The sequence below is a fragment of the Anolis carolinensis genome, chromosome 1 (genome assembly GCF_035594765.1).
Source record: "Anolis carolinensis isolate JA03-04 chromosome 1, rAnoCar3.1.pri, whole genome shotgun sequence".
Lineage (NCBI taxonomy): Eukaryota > Metazoa > Chordata > Lepidosauria > Squamata > Dactyloidae > Anolis > Anolis carolinensis.
This window is the reverse complement of record NC_085841.1, coordinates 218,620,516-218,636,725: the sequence shown is the minus strand read 5'-3', so window position 1 is coordinate 218,636,725 and position 16,210 is coordinate 218,620,516. Positions and strand designations below refer to the sequence as shown.

At 40.2% G+C, this 16,210-nt stretch overlaps 1 protein-coding gene and 1 long non-coding RNA gene across 4 annotated transcripts in view; one reads left to right on the top strand and one right to left on the bottom strand.

Moving 5' to 3' along the window:
- The window catches only part of itgb6 (integrin subunit beta 6), an 86,609-nt gene that overhangs the window by 52,526 nt on the left and 17,873 nt on the right, over nucleotides 1–16,210 (bottom strand). The gene's annotated exons all lie outside the window — the stretch shown is intronic.
- The window catches only part of LOC107983377 (uncharacterized), an 85,220-nt gene continuing 74,618 nt past the window's right edge, over nucleotides 5,609–16,210 (top strand). For both annotated transcript variants that reach the window (XR_010001322.1, XR_001730815.2), the window contains exon 1: nucleotides 5,609–6,667. This is a non-coding gene — a long non-coding RNA (uncharacterized LOC107983377). The remainder of the gene's footprint in view (nucleotides 6,668–16,210) is intronic.

Genomic DNA, 16,210 nt, shown 5'->3' with positions numbered 1-16,210 from the left:
CATACAATATATTATATTATTAGCATAACACAATATTAGCATTATATATTACTATATTGAACTATACCACTATACTATTATATAATATGTAATATATACCATATAATTAATATTATTATATGGTATTACTATTAGTATTATATTGTAAGATAATAATAAGATTATTATCAATATTATATGTATATACAATATATTATATTATTAAAACTGATATAAAAATATTATATTATAAAACTGAGGGCGGGGGCCAGGTAAATGACCTTGGAGGGCCGCATCCGGCCCCCGGGCCTTAGTTTGGGGACCCCTGGTTTAACCTATTGTTGAAGAAGTCCTTTAATTAATTTGTTATCTGATACTTTTAATTGCTTCATAATGCAAAGTTCTTGACCTAGGTACAACATAAGGAGAGCAAGGCAAAACTTGTTTTGCTTAAAAATAAAATAAATCAGAAGTGACTAATTATAATTATCACATTTATTGTGAGGTACATAAAAACCTCACTGGGCTGCCCCTAATGGCACAGCAGGTTAAACTGCTGAGCTGCTGAACTTGCTGACTGAAAGGTTGTCAGTTTGAATCCAGGGAGCAGGGTGAGCTACTGCTGTTAGCCCCAGCTTCTGCTAACCTAGCAGTTTGAAAACATGGCAGGAAGGTAACAGCGCTCCATGCAGTCATGCTGGCCATATGACCTTGGAGGTGTCTACAGACAACACCGGCTCTTCGGCTTAGAAATGGAGATGAGCACCGACCCCCAGAGTTGGACATGACTAGACTTAATATCAGGGGAAAACCTTTACCTTTATTTTTATGTAAGAAAATGATAAACTAATGGTTATATACATGTGTATGTGTATATGTCAACGTATGGTGACTCCATGGATTATATAGGGTATTTTTAGACAAGGAATACTCAACTGTGGTTTTGCCTTCCACTGCAATATAGTCTATAGCACCCTGTATTCATTGATGGTCTCCTATTTAAATACCAAACAGGGTTCATCCTGCTTAGCCTCCACATTCAGATGGGATCTGGGGATAGGGTATTTAGGCTGTAATACCCATTTGAAATTTACCCATGGATGAATGCAAGAAAGGAGCTTTTTGAATCACACCCTTCTGAAAATATCTTTGTACACATCTGTTCCTTCCCCCAGCTGACAACTGAAATAGGATCTTTGCTATTCCAGTTCATACACCCACAAGCCACGATTTATTAGTTTACAATATTTTGGGTCACTTTTCATTTTCATATTTAAAACCCCGCAAAGTGATTTACAAGAAAACATGTTATGACAACCTCCAATGAGCAATGCAATACTACTTGTTTTTAATTGTTCATTTCCTTTTTCATTTATTCTCCCAGACCAGTAGCAATGACTCACCTGTCAATGGTCAGAGCTGGTCCCTTCAGTTGCTTTGGGTGTATCATCTGGACTTATCTGATTTTATAGAGTGAGCAGGGATGAATCAGTCACTAGAAGAGTCATGGCACTCAGTGGGTCACTCAAAAGGGAAAGTCCTTTTGGCTCCAATTTTATGCTCTTGTTCACATACCTTCTTGATGTGGCACACCTTCCTTGCATTCACCCATTCATTAATCATTGACTTGTATTTATACATCATAGTCACTTTGCTACAGAATCATATAACATGGGGGAAAATCCACCGTTGCCTGAGGAATCTTTTCTCTTCTATGTTTCTCCCTCCAGACATATCCTCAAGTTCTGCTGATGGATTAGGCAAATGGATTTTTCCTTCAGGAAAACTGAGGCAACTTGCCCCAAAACATATACAGTGGATCCTTGGTATCCACTAGTGTTTGGCTCGATTCCCACCTCCCTGGATGGTTACCTAAATCCGTCCCATTATATAAAATGGTGCAGCAAAATAAATGGTTGGTGTCTGAAAATATTTTTGAATATTTTCATGTTGTGGCTGTTTGAATCCATGGTTGCAGAACGCCAACTGTAACTCTTCTATTGAAACAGCTTCACTGGCGGAGACTTCACTAAACAGCTTCTCTGCTTCCTTGGTGGCAGGAGCTGAAACTCAACCATGCAGGTGTGACTAGTAGAGGCGCCAGCCTAGAATAGATATGAATGATTATACCTGCCAAATGCTTCTGAAATGCTTGACAGCAGGCTGCAAATCATTTCCAAGCTCTCCATAGAGAGAATTCTTAATTGCAAAGAACTCCTAACTGTAAGAGCACTTTTCATCTCATGTTTTGATTGTGCCTATGTTTTCCTCTTGCAGATATTTAGCTTCCTACCTCAAGACATCTATATTCTGCAGACATTGGGAGTCCAGTGTCAGATTTAGCTCTTCCACCAATTCCTACTTTATTAAAGATTCAGCTCAGAGATACCTCCAGAAAATGTGAAATGCTTCTTATTCCTTTGTCACATGGCAGTTCTTCTTAAGAAAGATATTAACCTGTTCTGATTCTGGGAGAATGTAGCATGAATGTTCACGATGCAGCCTATGAGTAATGATGTAGCTTAATCACTAGATGGCATTGGAGTGAATTGTATCTAGGTGCAGTCAGGAACTTCCGGCTTCTTTCTCATTCTTTCTAAGAGAGGATAATGAAGTTGTTGTCTAGCATCCTCACTACTGGGCCCTCTAAGATTTTGTGGCACAAAACAGACCTCAACGTTTTTGTGAAATCAGTACAAAAATAATTACAATAAATAATTGCAGTTAATTTTTACCACAAATGAACCCCTGAAGATGCCAGCCACAGATGCAGGACAAATGTCAGGAAAGAATGCTACTGGAACATGGCCATGCAGCCCGAAAAACTCACAGCAACCCAATGAATGAATACATGCATTGTAAATAGCTGTTTTCTTACACTCGACGTTTTTCATGCAAGAAAAGCTATGCCTCAGTAGAAGAGCTTCTGAATAATATTTTGTTTTGTCTGTGTTGCCAGCACACTCAAACATGGCTCCTTAGAGTAAGATTGTTATATTGCAAAATGAAGGGGTTTGGCCATCCATACCCAAAGCCTGACTGCTTCCTGCCTGGGGGAATCCTTTGTTGGGAGGTGTTTGCTGGCCCTGATTGTGTCCTGTCTGGAATTCCCCTGTTTTCTGAGTGGTGTTCTTTATTTGCTATCCTGATTTTAAAGTATTTTAATACTGGTTAGCCAGGTTTTGTTTCTTTTTTATGGTTTCCTCCTTTCTGTTGAAATTGTCCACATGCTTGTGATTCTGGCCACAAAAGCCTTCAACAATGCCTGGGATACATTTTCAGAAACAATGTGTTTTTGATGGCTTGAGTAAGCAACCTGCATGATCATAAAGAGCATTATCAGGAGCAGCACAGGAGGTGAAGTAGAGGAGGGCCAAGGAAGGGAGGGTTTCTTCCTCCACCTGTTCTTTGGAAGAAAGAAAAACACTGGCAGAAATGAATGTGTCATCATAGCCTTTGTGGCATAGAGGTTATGATGACACATTCACTTCTGCCAGGTTGCCAACCACCGGTTTATGCAGTCATCCCCAAGGGTCTCATAATTAGTAGTTACAAGTAGCAAAGCACAGGAACAAGAAGGAATCCAATACACCCAGGGAAAATAATAAGCAATTGTGTCATCAAGTTTGGAACCTGCTGAGAGGATCTTGTAAATGCTCACCCAAGCTCTGTCTTGGTGATGCTCTCACTGCCTCATGCATTTCAGGGATGCTTGTTCCTGTGGCCTCCTTCTCTTGCATCTATAGGAATGCAAGACCTTTATCAATGGAAGGGTGCAAGTGCAGAGGATTGCTTTCAGCTGCCACCCAAAATATGGAGGATTCGAACTCGTTACCACTACTAACGCTGCCACCAAGGTTAATATCAGGAGCCTCCTGTGTCACACGGGACCCTTTATGTGAGGAAAAACAAGAATTTGTTGTTTATTTGTTCCTAACTAGGAGGTCCTGGTGGTGCTGAGTGTTAAAGCGCTGAGCTGCTGAATTTGCAGACCGAAAGCGGAGTGAGCGCCCGCTGTTAGCCCCAGCTTCTGCCAATCTAGCAGTTCAAAAACATGCAAATGTGAGTAGCTCAATAGGTACCACTCTGGAGGGAAGGTAACGGCGCTCCATGCAGTCATGCCGGCCACATGACCTTGGAGGTGTCTACAGACAACGCCAGCTCTTCGGCTTAGAAATGGAGATGAGCATCACCGCCCAGAGTTGGACACGACTGGACTTAATGTCAAGAGAAAAACCTTTACCTTTACTACCTGTTCTTAATTAGAAAAGATGCTTAATGGTTTCAGTAACAATAAAAGGATGGTTGCTTAAACAGAGATAGGTATTTTGACTTAAGTTCTTTAAAGGAAAAGACAAGAGTTTTCCTTTTAAAACACACCACAGTCCTTCCTTCCTTCACAGAGGCACTATTCTCAGTACTCTATTTCCCTAGAGGCTATTCTAGTATTTTAGCACTTCTTCCAGGAAGGCTAAACTACTTTACTCTCTTCCTCAAAGAGGCTTCACAAGAACACAGTTCCCAGCTTTAGCTGACACTGACTCCAAAAATCTCATTGACACCATCTCCCAATACTGAGTAACTACAGTAGAGTCTCACTTATCCAAGACTCGCTTATCCAAGCTTCTGGATTATCCAAGGCATTTTTGTAGTCCATGTTTTCAATATATTATGATATTTTGGTGCTAAATTTGTAAATACAGTAATTACAACATAACATTACTGCGTATTGAACTACTTTTTCTGTCAGATTTGTTGTACAACACGATGTTTTGGTGCTTAATTTGTAAAATCATAGCCTAATTTGATGTTTAATAGGCTTTTCCTTAATCCCTCCTTATTATCCAAGATATTCGCTTATCCAAGATTCTGCTGGCCCGTTTAACTTGGATAAGTGAGACTCTACTGTACCTAACTCCTGACTAACTGAATAAAACCTCTGTCTGCATAGCTTTAATACTCTCCTGACTTCTCCCCTCTCCAGTTGCTAGGCAACTCCCTCCATTTTCCAACATCCAATCAGGCTTGCTCTTCCAGAGATTGAGCTGCCTGTGGCTCCTCCCCTTTGCTTTACCAAGCTCACCAGCAAGGCCTGAAAATGGCCGTACACCAGCCTTGCAAGGCTGACCACTCACTGACCCTGTAAGGTAGGCAAAATCCGTTGCATGTAGCATAACTGCTAAAGTAAAAGGCTTATTATGTGATGACACTATGACTTTGAAAAAGGGATGCAATTCTTCACTTGGGGAGCACTTACATTGTAGAATGAATGCACTTTGACTTTAACTGCCAAGGTTCCATACTATTTTTTTAGCCTTCTCTTGCCTCACCAAGCACTACAACTTAGTGCCATAGAATCATGGAAGATATAATTTAGCACAGTGGTTCTCAACCTGTGGGTCCCCAGATGTTTTGTCCTTCAACTCCCAGAAATCCTAACAGCTGGTAAACTGGCAGGGATTTCTAGGAGTTGTAGGCCGAAACACCTGGAACCCACAGGTTGAGAACCACTGATTTAGCAAGATGTTTAGCCATCTCTGCCAAAGAGTATCAAACTACAACTAAGCAATACCGTGTTCCCTCACTTATCACGGGGGTTATGTTCCAGGACCACATGCAATGAGTAAAAATCCACAAAGTAGGGACACTATATTTATTTTAATATTTATACATTATTTTGGAGCCTCCGGTGGCTCAGAGTGTTAAAGTGCTGAGCTGCTGAACTTGCAGACCGAAAGGTCCCAGGTTCAAATTTGAGGAGCGGAGTGAGCGCCCACTGTTAGCCCCAGCTTCTGCCAACCTAGCAGTTTGAAAACATGCAAATGTGAGTAGATCAATAGGAACCTCTCTGGCAAAAAGGCGTTCCATGTAGTCATGTCAGCCACATGACCTTGGAGGTGTCTACGGACAACGCCGGCTCTTCGGCTTAGAAATTGAGATGAGCACCAACCCCCAGAGTTGGACACGACTAGACTTAACATCAGGGGAAACCTTTACCTTTTTACTACATTATTTTAGTAGTTATACATTATTTTAAGTCCTTATCAACCAATTGTGAGTTGATAAATCGCCTCCTTCTCCTCCTGTTGCTGCTTGGGCTCCTTTTCTCTCTTTTCAGCTTCTCCTTCCTCCCTTCCTTAGGCTGTAAATTGTAATTTTTTATGATTTATAATATTCTTTTAGAGTTAATTGAAAAACTGCGAAACATCGAATCCGCAAAAAGTGAACCGCGAAGTAGTGAGGGAACACTGTAATCCACTATTAAAATGCTGAAGTAATCACAAACATATACTTGTTTCAACAACTTGTAAAAGATACAACAAAAATAGTATACAATGAAACGTAAGTTTGTTATATTCATAATACTGGTTACTGTTTCTTTCTTGTAGAAGGGAATTTTTTACAAGTTCACAATGGTAATTTCTGGCTCATCCGAAAGGACTAAATGACATCAACACATATGATTGTTTTTATGGGTATAGCTTTTAAACAATTACAACACTACCATTACTTTCTGTAAACCTGTGTAGGTAGCTTTTTAAATGAGATTTTTGAGCAACAATTATAACACCACAACTTCATCACCTGGCCTCTTTAAGTTCACTATATTAAATATTTGAGTCAGCCTTGCAGCTTTGTGCTCACCATGGAATCAATCTGAGCAGACCATCACTCAAAAGAACTTGGTGTAAGTAATTTTGGTCTTTATACTTGTAATTTATGATTTTATATTGAAGGTCTGTTTGCTATCAAGAAACTACTATTGAGAAACTACTTTTCAGCCACTACTGTTCATTCCCTTTAGGTCCACTTTATTATAATTCACCATTATGAACTCTAAAGAGGAAATCTGTTTAAAGCAGCCCTTGTTAAAAATTCCCTTCTACAAGAAAGAAACAGTAATCCGTATTGTGAATACAACAAACTTATGTTTCATTGTATACTATTTTTGTTGTATCTTTTACAAGTTGTTGAAACAAGTATATGCTTGTGGTTATTTCAGTATTTTAATAGTGGATTGTTGCTTTGCCGATTCAAGGGAATCAATTTTCTTTACATTACTGTCAAACTACAACTTCCAGGATTCCATAGCATTAAGTCATGGTGGTTAAAGTGTTGCCCAATTCTATTAATTCCGAAGTACAAATGCACCATTTCTTCTTAAAGACTGCAATGAATTACTTCCGCACTGTTCTTCCTATAGTGGGTAGATCTTCAAAAACCACAATCTTCAAAGGCTATTTGAAATTCTCAAGTTATTTTGCACAAAATGCACATGTGGAATATATTTATTTTAATATTAATTCCTATGTAGAAAATGATAATCAACCATGTGCAAATTTTGTGCAGAACAAATCCCTCATTACAATATTTTTGTGTGTAGGAAACAGCATCTTCTCTGCAGGAGTTAATGTTGAAATAGTCTCAGATAAAGTAACCCTACTGAACCAGTGGAATCTGCCTAGCTGTGAGCTCAACATTTGGTGTAGTGGGTCTGCGTGAGTTGGCACTAATCAACAGTCTAGCTGAAATGAGATCATTTTATAAGATCTATAATTTAGAATAGATTCCCTTTGATGAAGGAATGTATAGGGTAGCATGAGCAAAAACATTCTTCAAACTAGACATCAACTGCAACTTCCAGGGACACTTTATGCATCAGCCTGGAAACTTAGCTGACAATTAAAGGCAATTGCCACTTGAAGTAACAGAGCAATATGCTTCCAAAGGAAGGTGGAAAATGTGACCATTAGCCTTAAGGCAGGATAACTGGAAACACTCATGCTGTGAATGCAGGGTTTTTATAAATGAGGTCCAGCTGAAGTGCCGAATGATTAAGGGATAACAAAGTTTGTTAGAGAATGGCTTGATCAATGGCTTTGTTGGCAGAAAGTGCCGCCATCTTCTGGCCACAAGAGTGTTTGGCAGGCCAAACTGTTGTGTTGTGCTTTTTCAAAAATATGTAGGAATTTAGAGGCGTGACCGGCATGTCAGTTCAATATTCAAAAGTCCTACCTGATTAAAAATCAGCAATTATGAAAAAAGCATAATATATTCTATCATACTTATGGTTATACTGATTTGCTGGTATTCAGTTCTAAACAATGGTAATAGTTGTCACAGTCTGTTGTTGAAGGCTTTCATGGCCAAAATCATTAAGTTGCTGTGAGTTTTCAGGGCTTTATGGCAATGTTCAAGAAACATTCTCTCCTGACGTTTCACCCACGTCTATGGCAGGCATCCTCAGAGGTTGTGAGGTTTGTTGGAAACTAGGCAAGTGGGGTTTATATATCTGTGGAATGTTCAGGGTGGGAGAAAGAACTCTTGTCCATTTGAGGCAAGTGTGAATGTTGCAATTGATCACCTTACAGCTTCAAAGCTTGGGGAATCCTTTGTTGGGAGGTTATTAGCTGGCCCTGATTGTTTCTTGTCTGGAATTCCCCTGTTTTTGAGTGTTGTTCTTATTTACTGTCCTGATTTTAGAGTTTATAAATACTGGTAGCCAGATTTTGTTCATTTTCATGGTTTCCTCTTTTCTGTTGAGATTGTCCACATACTTGTGGATTTCAGTAGCTTCTCTGTGTAGTCTGACATGGTGGTTGTTAGAGTGGTCCAGCATTTCTGTGTTCTCAAATAATATACTGTGTCCAGGTTGTTTCATTAAGTGCTCTGATATGGCTGACTTCTCTGTTGTCACAATTACTTTATCACTATAATTACTTTATTGCATGTAGCCTTTGTATGCTACATGCAATAAAGTAATTATACGTCAGTCTCATCACAAATTAATCATCACCAAACTGTAATGCACATTTCCAGCATTCATAACATCTATATTTACTGATGTCCAAATCAGTAATGTTTATCTCAACATAGTTGGTTCAGCCTGCTTAAATATAATGAAAACCATAAGCATTTTTTTTACTTTACCTATTCATTTTCAGCCAGTCCATACCATTCTTGGTCATCACATTGAGAATGTTTATGCAATATGACTCTTACATCTATTGGGAAAACAGTCCCAGACTTTGCATAGATAGAAACAGTCAGTGATAATAGTAGTAGTAGTAGTAGTAGATCCTAGCACCTTGGGAATGATGGGGGTTACACACAGGAATAATTGCACAAGGAGGTACTTCAGTACTTAAAAACATGTACTCTGTTGTAATATGAGGTTACAACAAGACATGACAGACAAGTGGCCACTGTTCATTTTTTTCAAGACTTTACAACAGGGCAGTCAAACTCATTTTCATTGAGGGCCACATCAGCCTTATGGTTGCCTTCAAAGGGCCGTTGAATCTATGGATGGAAAATCCAGGTATAAGGAGGGCCAGCTATAATTTTTTTACATAGTGGTTTGTGCTCCTTCATTTTCACCCAGTTCGAGTCTCCATATGTCATTGAACAACAACTCCCAACACTTTTGACTATCCACCATGCTGATTAGGGTTAATGGTAATTGAACCCAATAGAACTTGTGGCTCTATGGTTGGAGAAAGGGTAAAATACATTTTCAAGTTAGACATTTCATCTACAAGCCTTCTATCTAAATTCAAACCTCACAATTGTGACTAAGCAGAGCAAAGTGTTACTTCCAAGTGTTACTGTATTACAATTCACATTAGCTCTAGTCATTGATGTCCCATTGACATCATGTCCCTCCTCAGCCTTCTTTTCTCCAAACTAAACATATCCAGCTTCCTAAGCCACTCTTCAGTGGGCTTGGTTTCCAAATCTAATCATATTTCTTTTAATTAGTATGCAGTAATATAAAGGTCAACCTAGCAGTTCGAAAACATGCAAATGTGAGTAGATCAATAGGTACCGCTCCAGCGGGAAGGTAACGGCGCTCCATGCAGTCATGCCGGCCACATGACCTTGGAGGTGTCTACGGACAACGCCGGCTCTTCGGCTTAGAAATGGAGATGAGCACCAACCCCCAGAATCAGACATGACTGGACCTATCGTCAGGAGAAACCTTTACCTTTTAATATAAAGGTATATTTAAAATCTGGATCATCCATAATCTATGTACTACTTGAATATATGCATACATATCATGAAACGTCAATACAATTGGAAAACTGTTTAACAAATACTGTAAGTTTTTCTTTATGTGGCTCCACTAGGGTATACTTTTTGGGTCTGTATAGGTCCTCTGGTGGCACAGCAGATTAAACTGCTGAGCTGCTGAACTTGCTGACTGAAAGGTCGGCAGTTCAAATCTGGGATGCGGGGTGAGCTCCCGCTGTTAGCCCCAGCTTCTGACAACATAGTTCAAAAACATGCAAATGTGAGTAGATCAATAGGTGCCTCTTTGGCAGAAAGGTAACGCCGCTCCATGCTGTCCACATGACCTTGGAGGAGTCTGCGGAATGCTGGCTCTTCGGCTTAGAAATGGAGATGAGCACCAACCCCCAGAGTCAGACACGACTAGGCTTAATGTCAAGGGAAATCTGCACCTTTTTAGGGACCAAAGTAATGGCTCATAAGATCTAATAACTCTCAATTGGTTTAAATGATTTTTACCCAAGTCTTTAAAATGTTGCAAGATGTCCTTGGAAACCACAAGAAGCCAAACAGTGGGGCAGGAGTATAAACAATGAATAGTGTAGATTAAACATAGGTCAATGCAACAAGAGTGGAGTTATCAGTCTCACTACCAGTACGTAGAAAATATAGCAAACACCAGTAATGACATCCAAAACTGAGGTTTATATCATAGCAGCTATTTCAGGAGGCAGATATAATTAGAATGCGCCCATTTCATCACTTATATATTACTGGAAATTATTCATCATGAGTTCTTTATGAACAATTCTTTACTGTTAAAACCTATAGCAACTCATTGCAACTTTTTGATGTCAAGAAATCTGAAACAGCTGCTGCTGCATATTTTATTTTTAATTGGAGTTCTAATTTGGGAGGCTTGCCTTCTGCTCTTTGATTGGATAACATGTATTCTTTAAAACCAGGTTTGCGCTCTCAAAAGTGTAGCAACACATAGAAGTGTACTTCTGCATGATTTCAGTTTGTAGAATTCATCACAGCTAATGTCATATTATTTTCTGGGAGTGAAAGAACATTAAGATTCTGAAATCGGTAGAGCACTTCAACTAATCCCTGCGAATAAGTCACTAAAAAGCAAAGCACTTATGCATTTCATCTTCTTGAATAAGCCATCAAAATGAATGGAACCTATGAGTACTTAACTTTGGATCATATTCTTGAATTTCTGATTATAGTTTCAGGCAGGGGTCCCCAAACTAAGGCCTGGGGGCCGGATGCGGCCCATCAAAGCCATTTATCCGGCCCCCACAGCACAAGGGCAGAAGGGGGTTGGGCTAAATGACCCAAGGGGTCACTTCTTCTCTTACAACCATTATTATTAACATTGAGGCTGGGTGGCCATCTGTCAGGGATGCTTTGCTAGTGCTTTTGGTGCACAAAGGCCAAAGGGGGTTAGACTAAATGGCCCAAGGGGTCTCTTCCAACCCTCTTTATTATTATTATTATTATTATTATTATTATTATTATTATTATTAACATTGATTCTGGGTGGCCATCTGTCAGGGGTGCTTTGTTTGTGCTTTCGGTGCACAAAGGCAGAGGGGTATTGGACTCAATGGCCCAAAGGGTCTCTTCCAACTCTCTTTATTATTATTATTATTAATAATAATTATTATTATTGCTCGGTGGCCAAATATAGTTCGGCCCTCCAACGGTCCGAAGGATCGTGAACTGGCCCCCTGTTTAAAAAGTTTGGGGACCCCTGGTTTCAGGACTTGATCTATTCTCATCCTCACTCTCACTCCCAGCCCAAGTCCCATTGCATTTCTCTGGGGCAAGCCTTACCACAAGACGTGTATTTTCATACCCCGAATGTGTCCCCGAGTAAATTCAGTTGCAAATGTTTTCAGATTCACTGGCCTTGCTGAAATGGAAGTGTTTGGCACTATTAAGCTTAGCTGCTATTACAGACCAGTAATAGTGATGATTGGCATGACCCAAAATGGCACCATTGGGTAAATATCTGATAGCTTCTCTGAGCTAGAACATGACATTTGCACTTCCACAAGATAAGATCTCCAATTTTCATTACTTCTTCCTACCTCCAAGCCCTCCCAAAAGATTATGGGGTCCTCCAGGACACCTAAGAAGGGAATGCCTTTAAATACCTCTGTTGTCTGTCTTGTCTGTATAACAGCATTGAATGTTTACTGTATATATGTTCAGTGATCCACCCTGAGTCCCCTTCGGGGTGAGAAGGGCAGAATATAAATGTTGTAAATAAATAATAGGACTGGAAAAAATCAGGAAAAGAAAGTGAAAGTGAATATGGTCCATACAGTTTAGGCATGCTATAAATTCAACACACAAATCTATGAATAAAAAAGAAAATTATGCAGTGGTTCCCATTTTAGATTATGCAATGTGGTAAAACGTTATATACTCAGTCTAGAATAAGGTGTAGCAGTTTGAACGTTGGAAGGAATCTGGAGACTGGAGCCCCATCTACACTGGCTGTTTAATGTGGTTTGAAGCTAGCCTCAAACAGTGTCAGCTGGATAACAAACTCCCACAAAAGTATGTCAGTGCTGTGTGGTTTGTGTCATTCATCACCATCCAAGTGATGTGGGCACTAGAAACGACATTGTACAAAAGCTGACTGGCACAACCTGGGGATCAAAACTAGACACAGTGAAGACATCTGCCCTTACGCTTTGCTACTCTCCTGCTGAATATGCATGCCTAGTGTGGAATACATCTCACCATGTTAAAGCAGTGGATGTGGCTCTTAATGAGACATGCCACATAATCACAGGATTTCTATGACTTACACCACTGGAGAAATTATACCGTTTAGCTGGCATTGCGCTACCTGACATCAACTGGGAAGTAGCAGCCAGCAATGAAAGGACCAAGGCATTGACATCTCTGGCCCATCCCTTGTTCGGGTATCAGCCAGCACGTCAACCACTTACATCAAAAAAAAGTTTTCTAAGATCTACAGAGATATTCACAGGAACACCTCAGCAAGTGAGAGTCCAAATGTGACAGGTTAAAACGCGGAACCTCAATCAGTGGCTGACTTCGGATGAGAGACTCCCTCCTGGGCACACAGAAGACTGGGCGACTTGGAAGGAGCTGAACAGACTGCGCTCTGGCACCATGAGATGCAGAGCAAACCTTAAGAAATGGGGCTACAAAGTGGAGTCCATGACATGCGAATGTGGAGAAGAGCAAACCACAGTCCACCTATTACAATGCAGCCTGAGCCCTGCCATATGCAGTATAGAGGACCTTCTTACAGCAACACCAGAGGCACTCCAAGTGGCTAGTTCCTGGTCAAAGGATATTTAGTATAATGTTTTTTAAAAATGGTTTGTGTTTTCAAATACATTACAACTTGTACCCTCGGTTCGCTTCTGACATGATAAATAAAATAAATCACCATCCAGGTCTCAAACTGGTTCCAGGACTTCCTATGAAAACATCTAAACAGCAAAACCCTTTTCTTCAATAATGGTTTGAAACCAACTTAAATGATCAGTGTAGATGGGAATGGATTCCTAGCTTGGCAGTGGAAACCAACTGGATGATGGGTGAGTCACACATTTTCAACCTCAGGAAATCCCATGATAGGATCATCTTAGAGCAGTGGTTCTCAACCTATGGGTCCCCAGGTGTTTTGACCTACAACTCCCAGAAATCCCAGCCTAACCAGCTGTTAGGATTTCTGGGAGTTGAAGGACAAAACATCTGGGGATCCACAGGTTGAGAACCACTACCTTAGAGCCACCACATATTGAAAATACAATAACAGCAATCTATGACAAACAAAAGCAAAAAGCAACCCTTCCTATTTCCCTCCTGTTTCTTTTTCATACACTTCTGGACAGTTTCTTATGTTTCTTGTTTTAAAGTGTAGTTGTTTTCTGTTTGGAAATGACTGACGTTTGGGTTAATGCAAAGTGATTTGGTCTGTTCTTTGGACAGATATGAACTGAGCATAGGGCTGGATAGACAGTCTGCTTTGTTATGACACAGCTCTTTCAGCAGGAGGAAGCACAGACATTATCCTTGTCTGGCATACATACTAGTGTAGTTTTGTGTGCTTCAGGCAATGAAGGGAAGAACATTCCAAAAGCTTGGGGGAGTCTTAACTACCCAGGGGATTTCCTAGACTTTATTGTGGTTTAAATGTGCGTGTGTGTTTAAGAGAGAGGGGAAGGGGAATTCCTAATGTAGCTGAAATAATTCCTCCCTTGATGCATTGATGGCTATCATCTTCTTGCCCACCTGCACAAATGTGTGCCTTGATGTAAATAATCCTTGCCCTGCTGGATCATAACAACTTTGTAGGCCACATTCTTCTTGTATTAAACACCAATGCTGCTTTCTCCCCCATTTTTGAAATAGCTCAAGTATTTGCACTAAGACAATATTAAATACATTCCCCTGCCTTTCTGCTTTATGAAAAAACCTATATGAGATTTCATAGAATGAAAGCTGAAACTTTTGTAAATAAAAATGCAACCATTCCGGTAGGAATGCCCTTAATGATTCCTACCTGGCTTAACAGTACAATTTTAAATGTAATGATAGAGGCAAAGTTTGGAAAACTTAATTATTTTGTTTCACTTGTTGCACTTGTTCACTGTTCCCAGAATCCATTATCACCACAGTCCAGCACGGCCTTCGGAAAACCTAGGGCCCTTTCACACAGCCATATAACCCAGAATATCAAGGTAGAAAATCCCACAATATCTGCATAGAACTGGGTTATCTGAGTCTACACTGCCATATATTCCAGTTCAAAAGCAGATAATGTGGGATTTTATTCAGCTGTGTGGAAGGGGTTCTAGTACAAAGTACTGGTAGTAGTGTTACTATGCATGGCACATAAAAGAGATGAGGGGCTGATGAGGAAAGCTCAAAAGGTAGGTTCAACAACTATGCAGTGGCCTAAAGAGATCCTTTAAGGCTGCCATCTGAAATTCTGCACCAATGCACTCCAGGAGCATTCAGTGGAAAGCAATTTAGCCCAAACCACCATGTACATCCTCCAACAGCTGCCACTACTACCCTCAAGGGAAAGCCTGGACTCATTCATTCTTCCCCGCATCTCTGACACAGCAAAAGCATAACAAAGAGAATTTTTTCTCCACCTGTTTCCTATGAGAAAGAGATTTGAATTTTATTGTTGGGACTTTCTGCAAGACGAGTTCCTTTCCCTTGATTCTTGTATAATAGAAATTAATTCTGAGCCTTTTAATTGTCAATGTGGGCTGCAGGTGTTATTGGAGTTGAATGATATGCCAAAAGGTAACCGTGTGGATAGGGAATCTGGGGTGCACATACACTGTAGAATTAGTGCAGTCTGACACTACATTAACTAGGTAAAGGTAAAGGTTTTCCCCTGACATTAAGTCTAGTTGTGTCCGACTCTGGGGGTTGGTGCTTATCTCCATTTCTAAACCGAAGAGCTGGCGTTGTCTGTAGACACCTCCAAGGTCATGTGGACAGCATGACTGCATGGAACGCTGTTACATTCCTGCCGGAGCGGTACTTACCAATCTACTCACATTTGCATGTTTTTGAACTGCTAGTTTGGCAGAACCTGGGGCTAACAGTGGAAGCTCACCCCTCTCCCCAGATTCGAACGGCCAACCTTTCAGTCAGCAAGTTCAGCAGCTCAGCAATTTAATCCATGGAAGGCTCCATACATATTAACTACCATAGTTCAGTTTTATGGAATTCTGGGTTTTATAGTTTGGTGAAAGAGCTCTGACACCACAACAAACTAGAAATCCCAGGATTCCATTGGATGGAGTGATGGCAGTTAAAGTAGTGTCGTACTATTATAATTCTGCAGTTTGGACGGGAGGCAAGTCTCATAGATATTCAATGAGGTGTGTGTGAGAGTGGGATAATAATCAAGAAGCTATGATGAAAACATAGTAATTTAAAAATTATTTTTGTTGTTTAAATCTTAATTAGTTCATTACTATTTCACTGTTCACTTTTTTGCTGGAAGGGATTTCATCCACCTTCTGGTTAATCATTGCCTGGCAGTATACAGAAAATTGATGTGAAGCCAATAGACCCATGCATTTTTTGTAAGACAGGAAATAAAGGCAGACAGTTGACTCATAGCCTACGGTCAGATCTAATCTGACTGTGGTTAGAATATTGTCCCACACAGTTCAACTGCATTAAACTC